This window comes from Balaenoptera musculus, chromosome 4 (genome assembly GCF_009873245.2).
Source record: "Balaenoptera musculus isolate JJ_BM4_2016_0621 chromosome 4, mBalMus1.pri.v3, whole genome shotgun sequence".
NCBI classification, from domain to species: Eukaryota; Metazoa; Chordata; class Mammalia; order Artiodactyla; family Balaenopteridae; genus Balaenoptera; species Balaenoptera musculus.
The window spans coordinates 129,036,890-129,056,170 of record NC_045788.1 but is presented as its reverse complement, the minus strand read 5'-3'; the positions used below and the strand labels follow the sequence as shown (position 1 = coordinate 129,056,170).

The window sequence follows — 19,281 nt, the reverse complement described above, 5'->3', positions numbered from 1 at the left end:
TCTAATATTTATTGTACTACATATTTATGCTTTTGAAATATTGCTTGAAACAGCTATCTAAGACATAGCTAGTTTTTGTCACATGTAGATCTATGTCATAACTAAATGTGTTGTGACAGAATTTTCCCTGTAGGCCAGAGTTGCATATATTCAATCGTGGTGGACAGAATAATGGTCCCCCAAAGATGTCCACATCCTAATCCCCAGAATCTGTGACAATTTTAACTTACCTGGCGAAAGGGAACTTTACATATGTGATTAAATGAATGATCTTGCGATAGGGAGATTATCCAAGTGGGCTCAATGTAATCATAAGGCTCCTTCTAAGAGGGAGGGAGCAGAGTCAGAGTAAGAGTAGGAAATGTGGTGATGGATGTAGCAGTCAGATTGAGAGAGAGAGATTTGAAGATGCTGGTTTTGAAGATGGAAGAAGAGAACAAACCAAGGAACATACGTGGCCTCTAGAAGCTGGGAATGGCCAGGAGATGGATTCTCCCCCAGAGCCTCCAGAAGGAAGGCTGCCAACCCATTTTAGACTTCTGATCTCCTGAATTATAAGATAATAGATTTGTGTTGTTTTAAGCCACTAAGTTTGTGGTAATTTGTTATAGCCGCAATAGGGAAATAATACATCAATTACCACTGATTTAATTTTCTTAACGTGGTACAACTAATATCAATTAAAAACAGTTTAAACTTTAGACCCTATTTCGAACCTCTAAAGACACAAGCATGGTGGATGTAAAAGACAGGCTAAGTTAAAGTTCTAACATGTACTGGCCCCCAGTCGAAAGCTGGGGGAGATGGTAGTGGGTATAGTGTGCAGTCCTTTAATATCCAGCACGCTTAGACCTGCACCGTCTACCCACCTGGGGCTACTGAGCCCTGAAAATTCAGCCAGTGTGAAATGAAACGTGCTGCAAGTGTAAAATACACCATGAATTGTAAAAAGACTGTAAAATATTTCATTAATAATTTAAAAATATTGATCAGATGTTGAAACATTACTGTTTTGAACATATTAGGTAAAATATAGTATTAAATTTCAATTTCTTTTTACTTTTTGATTGGGAAATGAAAACATTTTCATTACATATATATGGGTGAGTCATATGTTTTTATTGGATAGTGCTGCTCTAAACAGGTAGTGCTATTAATGATGTAATTAACAAGATATAGATTATTTACATGCCGATTAATGTATTATTGAGTAATGAATATGCAAATGCAGTCGAGAGTTAATAGGTTTATTTATATACATTTAATACGTTTTACAATTAATATCTCCATTTTTTATAGTCACATTCTCCTAGAGTCTGATCTCCATAATCAGATTCGACATTTGGGATACATATGCCTTTTTACCTGCAGGCAGTAACGATAGTTTTGAATCACTTAGATTTTTTTGTCTTCTCCCAAAGACCCCATGGACATCGTATCTTTCTTTTTCTGAAGAAATAGAATTTCTTTTGAAATCCAGTCAATGTTTCATAAAGGCATCTAGCCAGTGTAATTTCCTGGACCAGATTAATGTTTGTAGGATCAAGGAATCTTAGGAAACTAAACAGAATCTGTAAGCAATTATATTTTGGGTGATGATTACCTTAGAGTTCAGTGAAGAAAAAACTATACATGTGTGTATTAAGAATATATATGTAATGTATATCAATGCATATATTATGTATATATACATACTTATGCATAAAGAATACATGTTATATGTACATGTATATGTGTTATGTATATATATCAGCACATATATATTATGTAATATACATATATTATGTGTATATATATATATACATTATATATATACACACATATTCCTAATACACATACATATATAGTTACATAAATGCAAAAGCAAAGTGATGAATATTTGATAAAAGGCAAAGACTTTGCCTTCTGGGCACTCCATGACATTTTGGGGGTGCCAAATATCACCTAGGACAAGATGTTCATGGTTTGACCCTCAACCTGAGCAAATCTATGTATTAAGGAAATTTATACAAACATTACAATTTCAGTAAGTGAGTAAATGTTATAAATGATTCTTAGTGGGTGGATTTCTCCTTAAATTACTTGGATCATCCTTCCTTACCTCCAGTTCTCCCCTGTATTTTGTAGGGGCTACCACACCCAGTATCTCCTGCTTGGCGTGAGTATTGACCATCTAAAGGGGTCTGTAATGAAATGGTAACCTTTGAAGAGGTTTCCCCACTTTCTGATAATATCCTTGTGTACACTTATCATTGTGGTATATGTTCAGGAAGTAGGGAAGGCTTTTCAAGGAATACTTGGATTGGATGGAAGTCAGCTACCAGAGGCTAACATCCAACTGAAATTCTATAGGCAAAAGGTCTTGTTTCTTTCCTAGTGAAAAGTGGAACGTATATTTCTTGGCTTGCCAAGAGTATAAAAACATCTCATTCATTAAAAGAACTTAGCTTTTATGTTTTAAATAAATAATTCTCCTGATTTCTTAGATAACACACCAATTAGATATAAATGCACTTATGAAGAACCTGGTGCAAGGGGTTATCCCAAATAGCACTTCAAGTCTAAGTGCCCTTGGTTAACGTTGTCAAGGCATGAGGCTGAGTGAGGACACGGCAAGTTTACCTGCCTTGGGGCATTTCTGAGACCAGCTGGCTCTCCTAGAGCCATAAAACTTTTTACTATTTTTTCTGCATATATTATGCCATGGAACTGTGTGACCTTCTGGGACTTCTGCTGCTTGTAAAAAGGCCCAACATTTTTGTTGGCTGAAGTGCAGGGTGAGAATTGCTCATCATCCTTGCAGAGCAACAGGAGACCTCTTTCGGGGCTCATTGGTTAACCTGCACTGGAGGGCAGTTAATGAGCCAATGAGGGAAATGTTAACATTAAATTAAAATATGTGAAGAAGGTTCCTATGAGCATCAGAAGAGCTAGATGCAGTAGGGGCATTGAGAGTCAGAATTCAGGGAAAGAACAAAGTGTTTTGTTCTTTTCTAAGGCATGCAGAGCTCATTATTCTTGATGGAAATGAAATTTACAGGGCTGAGTGCCTTGAATAAGTCAGAGGTTGGAAACCCTTTGACTCAACTTTATTGGCCAAAAAATTTCTCTAAAGAGAAGCTTGCTTGACCTACTGTGAGAATATTTATTACTTTCATAAATAATCAATACACATATTTCTACATATAGTTTCATCACATTTGGAAAAACTTCTTATTGGTATAGAAGGTATAGGTGAATTAAAACCAAATGCCCAAAATGCCCATATTCTCCCAGAGAATATGGAATTGGCCTTAGAAGAATGTGATCTTTGGGCTGATAGATAAAGCATGGTGCTAGATGTCTCTTTCTGGTATGTCCTACTGAATTCTTAAGATTCTCAACGGTTATCATTGAGCCAGTCCGATCAGCCCAAAGAATGACAAGGCAGTATAATGCAGCAAATAAATTAGGCCTTGAAATCAGCAAACCAGGTGCCAAATCCCTACTAATTTCCATCTTATTTAACATAGCAGAATTTAGTAGTGTACAGTATAACAAAATAGTTTACTATTCTACCCAATAGACTTTATTCTACTAAATAGAATTCTATTCTACTAAATAGAATTTAGTAGTATATAGTATACTAAGATAATTGTGCAGAGTTTTATTCAGCTCTTTTGGTTGTAAAGACTAGAGAGTCATCTATTCCAATAATTAAAAAAGTTTTAATGTAGCAGTATACATATATTGTTTAGAAAAATGGTCTCTCAGAAACCCAAGCACAGGGTTCACAGTAGAAAAATCTCTATAGATAATGGAACAGGAACTGGGAAATAATTTGGAACCTAACACAAGCCTGGGATCCTCAGAAGTAGGGGTCTGTTCATTTCGATCTGGGTGCCTAAGTGTTTTTTTTGGCTCCGGCTCCCTCTGCCCAGATGGAGCACGCATGGCTTTCATTTGCATTGTGAACGCATCTCCTTTCACAGGCTGTGGAACTGGTGTGGTAATCTGCTGGGGGCTGCAATTCTGGTGTGGGTAAGTGGGGGCTGGGACCACAGCTGGGACCAGTGACCCAGGATGCACAGGACAGTTATGTGGGCACTGCCATGGCCATCGTCTGCCAAGGCCCAGGAACTGCCTAGGGAGCACAGCCATGGGGAGGAGGCTGTGGACCTTCAGCAGGCCCCACCTGCCTGGCCAGAACCGGTACCCCAGCTCCTGATGTATTTTGTTGGGTGCCCAACTTTAATATGAAGACACCATGTGTCCATATGAAGACACTGTACATCCAGTACCTTCTCTATGGCTACCAAATGACCTACTTTTTCTGTATTTCACTACTCAGATTCCTAGAACAGGCATTCTGGTCTGGATAAGCATTTACTGGCCAGGCCACATTGTAGTCCAACGACAAGACTATGGATTGGCCAGCCATAGGACAGGTCTTTGCCCCAAACTTGGGTGGTAATTAAGGGACTATCCCTTTAGCAGGGAGAATGGGTGGATATCTTACTTTTGCTGGAGTTGTTGGTATAACTGGCACAATGACTATGTCTGATGGTTCCTGGGAGATTGTTATGGTTGGATTTGATCTACATGCCATCCTGTTTTCTGATTACATTTCTCCACCATCACTGGGGCACAGGTGGAAATAAGGCAAAGGCCTTTATTTGAGAACACATCTTCTGAATGTCCATTCAGTGAAACTCAGAGACCATCTCTAGGTAAGACTCAACTTTTTAAACTATTCACTTCACAAATGTAAAGCATAGAGGTTTTCCTACAGGGAAGTGACAGAGCAGAGCTAACCCTGGGTAAAAGGGTCAAGTGGGCAATAAAGTTTTGTTACCAGAAACTTTCTTTCTTCTCCAACCCAGAGCCATTTTATACCCCAGTACGTTAAAGGCAGCTGTAGTTTGGTAAGAAGAGGTTGTGACTTAGAATCAGAAGATACCCTTAAATCACACCTTTGACCCGTATCCTGTGCCTTGGGTAAATAAACGAGCTTCTCTGAGCCTTAAATTCCTCATTGTAAAGTGCAACTATCATACAAGGTTGTTTTCACTACCGTGTGAAAGAGATGGGCCTACGGTACATGATTGTTTAATAAATACTTAAATCAGAGGTGGAAGGGGCACCTAAGAGCTCTTATTTTATAGATGTGGGAGCTGGGGTCCAGAGATGTTATTTCACTTGTTTAAGTTCAACCAGCTACTTAATTGCAATCAAAACTAGAACCCAGGTCTCCTGATTTCCCAGGCCAATGTTTTTGCAAACTCCCTCTAAGTTTCTCCACAATTCTCAAAACTTGCTCTTTAGAAAGTCTGTGTAGGTGTGCAAAGTTATAGCTTCTAGTTTCTTTCGATGAACAAAACATATTTTTATAATTAGAGTAGAAATTCCCAAGGTTCTTTTTTTTTAATTTTTAAAATTTATTATTTATTTATTATTTTTATTTTTGGCTGTGTTGGGTCTTCGTTTCTGTGTGAGGGCTTTCTCCAGCTGCGGCGAGCGGGGGCCACTCCTCATCGCGGTGTGCGGGCCTCCCACTATCGTGGCCTCTCTTGTTGTGGAGCACAGGCTCCAGACGCTCAGGCTCAGTAGTTGTGGCTCACGGGCCCAGCTGCTCCGCGGCATGTGGGATCCTCCCTGACCAGGGCCCGAACCCGTGTCCCCTGCATTGGCAGGCAGACTCTCAACCACTGTGCCACCAGGGAAGCCCTCTTTTTTTTAAAAAAAGAAAATATCTGATTCTTATTTACTGTGAAGAATGAATTAAAATTAAATAAATTACTGTCCTAGGTGAACATGTGTTTAGTAACTCAAGTCTTAGAGAAGTGAAACTCCTTAACTAGGCGTTTCTGGGCCTCCCTGGCCTCTTACAGTCACTCTGGCCACATGATTTCCTCCTGTGGCTCTAAGGCTGAGAGCAAAGCCAAGCCTTCTAATTGGCAGTCAGATGCTTCAGACTGAACGACCACAAAACCCAAGGTGATTGGGGCTCACCTGCCCGAAGTGTGCTCTGTGCCATGCATTCCTTTGTCTTGTGAGCAAAATGTGGCATGGTACAGTGGAAACTTCGTGTAATCCTCTATATTTTCAATTACCAAGGAATTCTTTTAAGAAATGTTAAAGAACTAGATTCCAGAGTTTCTTAGCAGAATACAGTTGGTTTGTCTATACATAATTGTTATTTTCTTTGCCCAGGAGTGCAAGATTTTCGAAGCATGTCTTTTTTCTTCCACTTATTATAATTTCCTCACAAACACCTATTGTCTATTTTGTGCAAAGCACCATGGGAGATACAAAATGGTATTTGATACTCTCTTTCCTAAAGGAACCCATTTCCTTGTTGAGATGAGAGCAGAAGCTCCATGGGACCTTATCTGTCTTATTCACTGTTGGAGTTCAGTGCCTAGACCAGTATCTGGCACAGAATAGACACTCAGGAAATATTTGTGGAATGCATGAACGAATATACCTATATCAAATGTTAATAATAGCTAATGCTTATGTAGCTAATATTTACGCCCACTAGTTTTCCAAGTACAATTGCTGCTTCATTTGATCTTCACAACTCTATGAGGTAGGAACTATTAATACACCCATTTTGAAGATGGGGAAACTGAGGCTTAGAGAGATTAAGTAACTATCCCAAAGTTGCACACTGGTGATACTGAGATTTATACCAAAATCATCTGGCTCTGAAGTCTGTGTTCTTAACCACTATGCTCTGTTGCCCCTGCATGTTATGCTTCCTTAGGGCTAAAGACACTCCTTCCATGCATGATTTTTAGAACTAAAATCAAGGAGCGTTGTAGGGGTGAGGGATAAATCAGGAGCTTGGGATTAACATGCACACACTACAATATGTAAGATAGATAACCAGCAGGGACCTACTGTATAGCACAGGGAACTCTACTTAGTATTCTGTGGTAACCTACATGAGAAAAGAATCTGAAAAAGAATGACTATATGTATACGTATGACTGAATCACTTTGCTGTACATCTGAAACTAATACAACATTGTAAATCAACTATACTCCAAAAAAACAAAAAAAAATCAAAGGATATTTATAATGGAATCACATATGCGGCATTGACAACAAGAAAGCTGGAAAGTTTTGTAGAGTATGAAACAGATGTAGGACCAAAGCCTAAGGGGTAAGAAGGATTTAAACAGACGAGAAGTAGAGTTCATCTCTCTTTGACTTCTGGGAGAAGATGACCTTGGAAATTCTCTTTATAATATGGTTATGTCATAATCTTATACAATATTATAGTATTATTTAAAATTTTTTAACCAGTTTCATCATCTTAACTAGTTCGTGTCGGTGAGAATCCAGTCTTGTTCATCTTTCTATGCCCCCTTAGTGCTAGGTTGGGTCCCTTCCCATTGATTTGAAAGAAATTGAATTATCACTAGGTGGTAACTTGATGGGCTGGGGAAAGCTAACTACACCAAAATATCCTTGCTAAATTTGAATTCTGATAAGCTTGCCTCTTTCATGCTTTTCTCCAACTCTTCTTTTTAAGAAATCCTCAGGAAAAAAACACAAACACAACTACTCATATGAAATCATTTTTGACATCTTCAGAGATTTCTCTAGGTTCTGGCCCAAGTCTGACTGTTGTTCTCTTCTACCTACATTCTTCCTACACTTGAGGGATTTCAAAAAATGTGCTTAATGATTGGACCTTGTTTTAATTTTCTCTAACTTATTTATTTTCTCTTGAGGTTAAGAACATTTTGTAAATTTGCAAATACCAAAAGTATTTTGCACACATGTAATAAGTTTAAGAAAACAATCAGATCAGATTCAGAATATCTCCCCAAGGAAAGGAAGTGCACAAAATAGTCAAATGAGTAATTGAAAAACAAAGCAAGGGAACTAAAATATCTCCCCGAACTAGTTCCTAAGATATGCCTTTTTTCCATTATGAAACACTGACTAGTCTGCACTGGTTTAAAAAAAAAAAATATATATATATATATATATATATATATATTTATTTTTTTATTTTTTTGGCTGCATTGCGTCTTCGTTGCTCCTCGTGGTCTTTCTCTAGTTGCAGCGAGCGGGGGCTACTCTTCGTTTCAGTGTGCAGGCTTCTCACTGCGGTGGCTTCTCTTGTTGTGTAGCACGGGCTCTAGGCACGTGGGCTTCAGTAGTTGTGGCACGCAGGCTCAGTAGTTGTCGTGCACGGGATTAGTTGATCCGCGGCATGTGGGAATGTTCCCGGACCAGGGCTCGAACCCGTGTCCCCTGCATTGGCAGGTGGATTCTTAACCACTGCGCCACCAGGGAAGTCCCTGCAGTGTTTGTATTTTGAAGTGAAACTTTGATGGGAAAATTCATAACTGAATCCATTGTGTATTTAACACTACCATTAACATTCTTTTTCTTGCCAGATATTTTGCTATGAACTTAAGCATTTATCCTCGATATATTTTCCAGCTTCTTCAGGTGTTCATTTTTCTTGTTGCCAATAAATATTCCACTAAATTTTCAAGTCACAGTTCCTGAAAGGTAGGACAGGTTCACCATATCTTTGTAGAGACTAATAATAAAAGCATATTTTCTTTTGTTCATCCATAATGAATAACACAAGCTCCTGGTTTGAATTTTACTCCACTGAGTATGATCTCCTTGGTCTGAAGGTCTGATGTTGATAAACAAGTCAGTTTTGGAAATGCTTGGGATCTGAAGAAGAGTGGCAAGCTATGTATGGCCTAACTGACAGGTTGATAAAATGATTGAAATTGCTAAATTGACAGGACCAAAGTTGATAAATTGATAAGTAAACATTTCTTGAGCACCGACTATATGCAAAGCCAACTTCAAATTGAGATTTGCTATCCATTAAACAGAGGTGAGGGTGTAGGGGCTTGATGTACACACCTCGTTAGTGATGTGTTTCCTGATTCCCTACCAGCAAGTCACAGACAAGAATGAGCTCTTCTCAGCTTGCTGTTCTAACTTACTTCAACTGGGCAAGAATTTGACTTCCACATGCAAATCAGTTGGTCTTTGTAACTGACACTTTAATGCATTCTGCTGCATAGCGGTGCCACCATGTACTACTTCTGGCTTACTTTGGAGTTCACACAAACTTTTCTTTGTCTGGATCTCATCTTGCAAAGAGACACTCCCCATGTCTGCAAGATCTAATTATATCTATTTGCGTAAGTCAAACTAAAACAAATGTTGATAGGCTTATCATGAGTTCGTTCATTATGTCTGGGACTCAGGAGACTATAAAGAAACATGAATAATGGGAGTAGAAACAGTAGTAAAAATAATAGTAAAAATTAGTAAGAATGGTAAAAGATGTAGTTAATGTTTACTGAATGCCTAACCCTGACATTGTGCTAATTTCTTTTTTTTTTTTAACATCTTTATTGGAGTATAATTGCTTTACAATGGTGTGTTAGTTTCTGCTTTATAACAAAGTGAATCAGTTATACATATACATATGTTCCCCTATCTCTTCCCTCTTGCGTCTCCCTCCCTCCTACCCTCCCTATCCCACCCCTCTAGGTGGTCACAAAGCACAGAGCTGATCTCCCTATGTGTGCTAATTTCTTTATGTGCAATAACTTCCTTTTACAGAAGAAGAAATTAAAACTCAGAGAGGCAAAATAACCTCTCCCAAAGCTCACACAGTCCCAGTGGTGGATCTGGGAAATGCATTTTTATTTAAAGTTTAGCAGAACTCACCACCTGGGTGTGTTTTTTTAAGAGGGGAAGTTTGTGAATATCATTTCAATTTCCCACTTTCCATTGGATAGATTGAGTTTTCTTCTCTGTGCTTAAAAGCTGTACATTCATAGGGACGGTGGGAGGGAGGAAGACGCAAGAGGGAAGAGCTATGGGGACATATGTATATGTATAACTGATTCACTTTGTTATAAAGCAGAAACTGACACACCATTGTAAAGCAATTATACTCCAATAAAGATGTTTAAAAAAAAAAAAGCTATACATTCTATTTTCATTCTTACGGTGGTTACTCCTTTGCCTAAGCTTATTGTCATATTTATTTATTTATTTATCCTTTTTTGGCCATGTGGCTTGCGGGATCTCCCCGACCAGGGATTGAATCCAGGCCACGGCAGTGAAAGCCCGGAATCCTAACCACTAGGCCACCAGGGAACTTCCTGTCATATTTATTTTTTTTCTATTGAGTGCTGAAACTTTTCAGTGTCTGTGTTTCCCTTGAACCAGACAAGTAATGCTCTCATGTCACTTTGTTCTCTTCCCCCATCACTACCTCACATCTTATGCTGATATTTTCTAGAATAATTCTAGGTCACTAAGGGCAAATATTATCTTTTTCTTTGCTTTGGTTCTAGCCTTTTTTTGTTTTTGTTTTTCTTTTGGCCACACCACGCAGCATGTGGGATCTTAGTTCCCTGACTACGGATCAAACCTGGGTCCTGGCAGTGAAAGCACTGAGTCCTAACCACTGGACCACCAGGGAATTCCTGGTCCTAGCCTTTTAAAGACAACTTTCATGTTGTTTAAATCTTCTCTGCCCTGATTGTTTTTGTCTACTTGTTCTATCAGTTATGAAAGAGGTATGTTAAAATCTCTCATTACGATTGTGAATATTCTATTTTTTGTTTTAGATTTTTCAATTTTTGCATTATAGATTTTCAACCTATGTTAATAGACAACCAAGTTCAGAATAATTATGTATTCTTGGGGAATTGAATCTTTATCATTGTGAAATGTTCCTTTTCATCTTTGGTAAAGCTTCTTACCTGAAAGTCTGTTTTGTGTGATATTAGTATAGCTACACTAGGTTTTGTTTGGTGTTTAGCATGTTTTAGCTTTGTCCATCATTTTACTTTTACTCTTTCTGTTTTTTTTTTTTTTTCTTTTTGGTTAAGGTGTGTGTTATGGACAGAATGTTTCTTCCTCCCACCTAAAGACACACGCTGAAGTCCTAACCCCCAGTGTGTCTGTACTTGGAGATGGGGCCTCTAAGTGATGTTGAAAACTCGGCCTCTGTGTCCGGTGCCAAATCGAATCTCACAGACAGAGTTTTGGGTGAAGTAAAAAAGAATAGCTTTATTGCTTTGCCAGGCAAAGGGGGACACAGCGGGCTCGAGCCCTTGAAAAACTGTGTGTCCCAACCTGGGAGGTTTTGGTGAGGAGTTTTACAGCAATGGTTCAAGGGCGGGGTTGCTGATAAGATTAGGGTGTGTGCAGGGCCTGCACTCCTCTAATCTGGTCTCAGGTAATCTTTTGATGAGCTTCTCTGATTCCTTTAATCTGACCTCAGGTGGTCTTCTCTGGAATGAAGAATGCTGACATCTTCCATTTGTTGGGGGTTTTAGTTCTATAAAGAGCTTAAAGATATTGTTATGTGTATCCCTTGAGGTGGAACCAGGACCCTGCCCCAAGACTGCACTATTGTTTCTTGGCTGTTCCTCCCTTGTCTCTGCATTCCCTCCCTTCCCTGATTAGCAACTGTTCAAATATGCCCTTTGGAGCTCAGGGAAGGTCATGGAGGCTGGAGTCTGCTCCCTACAAACAGGCAATGGGAGACACAGAAAGGCTTCCATGCTCAGGAGCCCCACAAGGTCCTGCTCGTTTTCATAAGGAAGTAAATAAGGTTAAATGAGGTTTTAAAGGTGGGGCCCTGATCTGATAGGATTAGTGTCCTTATAAGAAGAGACCTCAGAGAGCTTGCTCTCTTTTTCTCTGCTTGTACCCAGAGAAAAAGCCATGTGAGGACATAGCAAGAAGATGACAATCTATGAGCTAGGAAGAGAGCTATAACCAGGAACCTTAATCTTGGACTTCCCAGCCTCCAAAACTGTGGGAAAATAAGTATTTCTTATTTAAGCCACCCAGTTGATGATATTTTGTTATGGCAGCTGAAGCTGACTGATACAGATTTTGGCACTGTGAAGTAGGGGTGCTGCTCTAACAAATACCTGAACATGTGGAAGTGGCTTTGGGCCTGGGTAGTAGTCAGAGGATGGGAGAGTTTTGAGGTGCATGCTAGAAAAAGCCTAGATTGTGTGAATGGAGGGCTGGTATAAGTACAGATGTTACAGGCAATTTCAGTGAGGTCTCAAATGCAAAGGAGGAACAGGTTATTAGAAACTGGAGGCAAGGCAAACCTTGTTATAAAGTGGCAAAGAATTGGCTGAATTATGTTTCAGTGTGAGCAATGAAATTGGGTATTTAGCTGAGGAGGTTTCTAAGTAAAGGATTGGGAGAGCAGCTTGCTTTCCCTTTACTGCGTATAGTAAAATCGGAGAGGACAGAGATAAATTGAAGGAATTGTTAAGCAAAAAGCAACCAGAACTTGAAGATTTGGAAAATCTCAGCTTATTCATATTGCCAAAAAATGAGGAACTGCATTCTGAAAAGAACAATAAGGGTGTGGCTGAACAACCATTTGATAAAGAGATAATGGGTGCCTCCGGATTTGATCAACTATCTCAGCAGAAGACAGGAATAGCGATGCGATTATACTAACAGAGACACTGCCAGTTTGAACTAAAGGGGACAGAGAAAGTGAAACAGAACTAAGGCTGTTATACTTCTAGGATTCTACAGGAATGGATGATTCAGCTGCAAACATGGTTTACCTTCAAGAAAAGGGAAGTATAGTTGACCTTGAACAACATGGGGAGTTAGGGGGACTCTTCAAGAAAAGGGAAGTACAGTTGACCTTGAACAACATGGGGAGTTAGGGGCACTGACCCTCCCTGTAGTCGAAAATCAAGTATAACTTTTACAGTGGACCCTCCGTATCCACAGTCCTGCATCCTCGAGTTCAACCAACTTCTGATCATATTCAGTGAAAAAAATCTGCGTGTAACTGGATCCATGCAGTTCAAACCTGTGTTGTTCAAGGACCAACTGTATAACCCTGAAGGTGATTCAGAGACCATCAGGGCTGCCACTCCCACCACAGGCCCAGGGGGGGCAAGGCTGCTTCCTCCTTGGTTTTGGAGGGTTGGGCCCCCTCCTTGTTTTCAGCAGGCCAAAATGTGGACCTTAAATCCCATAACAAGTGTCCTTATAAGAGTGAGGCAGCAGGAGATTACACACAGACGCACAGAGGAGAAGGCAAAGTGGGCATAGCAGCAGAGATTGGAGTGATGCAGCCACGAGCCAAGGAATGTCTGGAACCACCAGAAGCTGAAAGAGGCAAGGAACAAATTCTCCCCTAGAGGCCTCAGAGTGAGTGTGGCCCTACTGGCACCTTGATTCCAGACTTCTGGCCTCTAGAATTGTAAGCAAGTAAATTTCTGATTTTGGCAATTTGTTGTTAGAGCACCACAGGAAACTAATACAACCCACAACCTTCTCTAAAGTGATTCTCCCCTTCTCTCCTAGCCATTTGAAATTCCATTATTTTGTTTATTTCACCTTGAGTTTAACCTCACTTCTCTGAGCCTTAGCTTTCTTATGTATAAAATGAGGGGGTTGACCTGGATATAGTACAATAATAACTTGTCTATCAGACAGAAGGCATGAGCTGAAATAAATGGCCCCTTCAAACTCTATCTTTATTTTGTCAGAATATTCTAACCCCCCATTCAAATAAATTTACAAATAACTCATTCATTTTTTTAAAAGACTTATTTATTATTTTTATTTATTTTATTATTTATTTTTGGCTGCGTCGGGTCTTAGTTGCAGCACGTGGGATCTTCGTTGAGGCATACGGGATCTTTCCTTGTGGCGCACCTGGGCTTCTCTCTAGTTGTGGCATGCGTGTTCCAGAGAAAATGAACTCTGTAGTTTGCGGCACACAGGCTCTCTAGTTGCAGCGCGGGCTTAGTTGCCCCGCGGCATGTGGGATCTTAGTTCCCTGACCAGGGATCAAACCCGCATCCCCTGCATTGTAAGGTGGATTCTTTACCACTGGACCACCAGGGAAGTCCCATAGCCCATTCATTTTATATTAGGCAGTTTTTTGTTTTAATTTACACCCAGATAAATGGAAGCAGTGAGAGAAAGAAAGAAAATGCAGGGAAAGCAGTTCTGTTTTCCCAGCTTCTGTTTCTTGATTCCAATTTCTGACTCAAGGATCATCAGCCTCTGAAGCCCCAAGGATCCCCTTTCAGGAATTGTTCGGTATTTCTGGGTGCTCCTGGCAAGCTTATTGCACAGACAAGGATAATTGGAGAAAAGTTGGGAAAATGGAAATTCGTAAAGGGAAGGAATAATCAGTAAAAGAGATAAAGGAGAGAGAAATAAAGGAAGGCAGTATGCTGAGGAGAAAGAGATTGGAAAGTAGTATTTTGCGGAAAGTAGCATGTGATGACCCCACCTCAGCGAAGCAGATTACTTCATTAAAAACAGCACTGTCATATTAAATTATATTATGAAAAAAGGGCATTTCAGGTTGTTGAATTATGAGAAGTACAAATGGTTTAACTCTTAAGGGCATGGCTTGGATGAGAATCCACCCTCTTCCTAGCTCTGGTACCTTAACTTCTTTAAACTGTCACTTCCTCATTTGTGAAATGAGTGTCATAATAGTAGCTACCTCATTTGGTATTCTGGGGATTAAATAAAATATTCATAGTTAAAATCCTGGGGACTTCCCTGGTGGTCCAGTGGTTAAGAATTCACCTTCCAATGCAGGTAACTAGGGTTCAATCCCTTGTATGGGAGCTAAGATCCCACACGCCATGAGGCAACTAAGCCGTGTGGCGCAACTACTGAGCCCACGCACTGGAACCCACACACCACAACTAGAGAGAAGCCCGCATGCCACAACAAGAGATCCCACGTGCTGCAACTAAGACCCGACACAGCCAAAAAAAGAAATCCTGGCACGTCGTAAGTACTCAGTAAGTGTTACGTACTTTATTATTATTATTGTTTAGTGATTATTATTGGCATACTAGGTCAGTAATAGAGAATTATAAGCCTCGAATTTTAATTCAGTCCTAACTAGAAATTATAACTCAATCTAGCAGCTATGTGTCAGTTAGTTTAATGAATCAATTAGTTTAATGTATGAAATTTAAATTATATCTATCTGTATCTAGTTTCTTTTTATAATAAAATTGAATTTTCTTTTTCAAGTCTGTTTGCTAAGAATGGAAAAGAGCTTCCCTATAATAGAAAGAAGTTTCATTTAATAGTTTTAAAGACCAATAATTTCTAACTTTGTGAACTTCTGACTTTAAATGTGGTTGTAGAATGTAACCTGTGTGTTTATCATCATGGTTTGTTATGTGGAGTTGCATATATTGGTTAAAGTAAATTATATTTATTAGAATATGTTTGTTATAGGAATGACATTTATCCACCAAACCTTATAATATACATGCCAGCACTGTAATCCTTAGCTCACTATCCATCATTTCTCACTTGAATCTGTGACTTCATTAGAATATCAGTGACCTTTGTCTCTACAGGCATATTTGTGATAAACTTAATTATTCTAACAGATTTAATTGACAAAGTAAATGCAAGACTTTCTCGGTCATTAGAAACACAGCATTCTAGAAAGAACATTGTGTCTTTAGGAGATGTTTTCCAGGAAAGACAAATCTGTAAAAATTCTTCATGTCATCAGAGTTTATACTATTATTCTGGAGTGGGAGGTTATTATTCCTATTTTGCCAAAGAGTACAAGGGGATCAGTAGCTTCATGAAGGCCAATAGCTACTCTCTGGTGTGACCAAGACCATAATCGGAATCATCTGTTACAAATTCTCCTTCCAGTCCATAACATTACTTTACAAATTGGAATACTTAAGTGACACCAAAAAAACAAATAAATCTTAAATCAGATGTAAACTCTTTAAATAGTCTCTGGATACGAGAGCTGCTTAGAAACTAATAAAAATTATTTTCCCTATTGGATGGAATGCTAATAAGTTATTTTGGTTGTTGTGAAAATTCATTAGTGTCTATGTGAACAGCATTAAAAGTGTACTGCCTATTAAAGGTTACCTATTTGCTTATTTTGCCCACCATTTTCAGAAGTGAGTTTTGGCATTTCAACAAAATTAATGACCAACTCATTTTAGGTCACCAATTCCTTGCAGTTGACTATTATTCCCCAGAAATTTCCCTGAGCCAAGTCTTATAGCCAAAGTAATTCTTTAACAAAAGTCATAATTGTGAGTAGGCATAATAACTCCAAAAATTTACACGAAATAGATGGAGCTGCCAATGTTCAACAAATAAACAGGATAAATGAATGGTTATATGTAAAAGAGTAAATGAATAAGAAATAGTACACTCACATTTTCATCTGCCAGAAATAATCGCCTTTGGTGGTTTTGAGTAATGTCAATTATTGAAATAATTAAGGGAATATGGAGAAATCCAGAGACTAAAATATTGAATGACCAATCATTGTGTAAATGTCTATTCTGTATATGACATTTCCATAGATTCTGTGGCAGATAAAAACAAGTGTAAGGCACAGCTACTGTTTCCAAAGACTTCACAATTTGATTTGTAAAACAACATTTGATACAGAAATAACAGAACTTTAGAGCATGAATCAAATACAGCAAGTTTTATAACTGAAAGACATCTTAGCGATCACCTACCTAATCTTCATGGTTAAAAAAGTAGTTTAGTGAAAACTTAAAATGATTCAGCTCCTTATATTTGTAACCGACATGACAGGCTCACTCCCTTTATATTTTTTATTTTCTCCCTTCATACTGAATGCTATGGTGTCAGTTGACCATATGAATTGAATCACAAATTCAATGAATAATTCACTGACTTATGAATAAAAATTGAGTTTTCCATTCATATATTGAAATTCTGACTCACAAGGCAAAGGTATCAGGAGGTGGGGCCTTTGGGAGGTGATTAACTGATGAGGGTGGAGTCCTCATGAAGGGGATGAGTGCCCTTATAAAAGATCTCAACCTTAGAGGTCTCTTAACCTGAAGTTCATGGACTTCTAGAGATCTGGTGACCATCTGAATGTACGAGAGGGCATTTTCTTCTAGAGAAAGAGTGTCTAGCTTTGTTCAGTTTCTCACTGATCCCTGTTATCCTCCAGAAGTTAAGAACCCTTTATTTCCCTAAAGCCTGGTGATACAATAGAATAAAGTGGAACATCAGTATACCTTTTTTTCAAAAGCTAAAGCTCAAAGAGTTCATTTATTAATACATTAAAAACAAACAAACATTGAGGAAAAGGATAGATAGCAGTAGGGCTTTTGGGGACATGGTGACATGAATTTGGTTCCTTTTCTCTCTACAGGGAGACACTGTGGGGGATAAGAGCCTGAGGTTTCCACACTCAGGCCTAGGGGACCAGAGGATGCTTCTCCTTCCAACACTCATGAGAGTCCAGCCATTCAGAATTCTCCACACCATGACTGGGGTCCCATGAACTGTCAAAGATAAAGAACAACAAATCTAAGGTTCTCATAAGTGAGAGAGAAAAAAATATCAGGCAGAAAACCTAGAGCACAAATTCAGCGGAAGCGAATTGTTGGAAGAGCAGAATAATTGAATTAAAAAAGGAAATGTGCTTAAGAGCAGCAGATAAAAGACTTCTTTGAACCTGACAACATGATTTCTGAAATAAACAACTCAGTAGATGAGTTGAAGATAAGGATGGTTGTTGTGGATGTTTGAATTGGTCAGCTGATGATCAGCTGAAAGGACTCTCAAAGCACAAATGAAAGCCCTAATTGAAAATGTAGGCAACCTGGATATATAATTTGAGGATCACTATCATGGAAACAATCAACATTCCTAAAGGGAAAAAAGACCAGATGGAAGAAAAGCATAATTAAACAAATACTAGTAAAATATTTATCTGAAGTAAATAGTCTTGAGACTGTCAATTGTAAGGGCTGCCCAAATTACAGGTTTTACTGATGAGAAAAGACACAATTACTGATAAAGAGAGAGACACATATACTGATAAAGTCCTCCCAACTTTAATAATGAAGAGAATATTATAATGTTCTAGGCAGGAGGAACAAACAATCAGCCAAAGCAAATATCCAGGAAGCACTGGACAAATGACATCCTTTATTTATATTTCAAATTAATTTACTGAATGCTGATAGATAGTGGAGTAGCACCAATCAAAGAGTTGCAACCCAAAGTATTCTCAAATAAGATATCATTGACCTGTCAGAGTGAAAGAAATATATGTGAGCATAAACAAGAATTCGGAGAGTATATCAACCATACACCTCTTTAAGAAAAGTACTTGTGAAAATCCTCTAACTGAACAACAAATGAACCACAACAGAAGTCTTAAGATGGAGAAAATAGAGCGGCAAGGTAACAGTGGCAAGCAGCAGTAAATGTCTTTTTCCTTCCTTTCCTTCCTTCCATCCTTCCTCCCTCCCTCCCTCCCTCCCTCCCTCCCTTCCTTCATTCCTCTCTCCCTCCCTCCCTTCCTTCCTTCCTCTCTCCCTCCCTCCCTCCCTTCCTTCCTCCTTCCCTCCCTCCCTTCCTTCTTGTTTCCCTCCATACATCTATCTGAATAAGAATATGATAGCTCAAAATGTGATCCATATGTACCATGCAAGGTCTTTGAAACAGGAAGAATAAGCTTTAAGTAAATTTCCTTTCTTTATTTTTAAACCACTTTATCGTGTATACACATTTAATGTATAAAACTTGATGAGTTTGGAGATACATACTTTTGAAGCCATCACTGTAAAGAATACCATAAATATATCCATCACTTCCAAAAGTTTCCTCCTGCCCTCTTTATTTATTTTTATTTTTTATTTTTGTGATAAGGACACTTAGCCTCTTAGTAAGGTTTCAAGTAGAGAATACAGTATTGTTAACTATAGACACAGTGATGTACAGAAGATCTCTAGGATTTATTCATCTTGCGTAACTGAAACTTTGTATGCTTTGACCAGTACTTTCTTGTTTTCCCCTCCCCCCAGCACCTAGTACCACCCTCTGCACTCAGCTTTTATGAGTCTGACTATTTGAAATTACTCCTATAAGTGGGATCATGTAGTATTTTTTCTTCTGTGTCTGGCTTATTTCACTTAGCATAACGTCCTCCAGGTTCACCACGGTGTTGTATGTGATAGGATTTCCTTCTTCTTTTTTTTTTATAAATTTATTTATTTTATTTTATTTATTTTATTTTTGGCTGTGTTGGGTCTTCGTTGCTGCATGCGGGCTTTCTCTAGTTTTGGCAAATGGGGCTGCATTGCGGTGCACATGCTTCTCATTGCAGTGGCTTCTCTTGTTGCAGAGCACGGGCTCTAGGCATGTGGGCTTCAGTAGTTGTGGCACACGGGCTCCAGAGTGCAGTCTCAGTAGTTGTGGTGCACAGTCTTA

The 19,281-nt window shown here is 38.9% G+C and overlaps 1 long non-coding RNA gene across 2 annotated transcripts in view; it reads left to right on the top strand.

The window, feature by feature from the left end:
- Nucleotides 1–19,281, top strand: part of LOC118895005 — a 38,504-nt gene that overhangs the window by 10,795 nt on the left and 8,428 nt on the right. The window contains exon 3 of one of the 2 annotated variants that reach the window (XR_005019808.1): nt 17,213–17,893. The exons of the other annotated variant lie outside the window; for it this stretch is intronic. This is a non-coding gene — a long non-coding RNA (uncharacterized LOC118895005). Of the gene's footprint in view, nt 1–17,212; nt 17,894–19,281 lie in introns of those variants that run through there. 2 annotated transcript variants of the gene reach the window in all.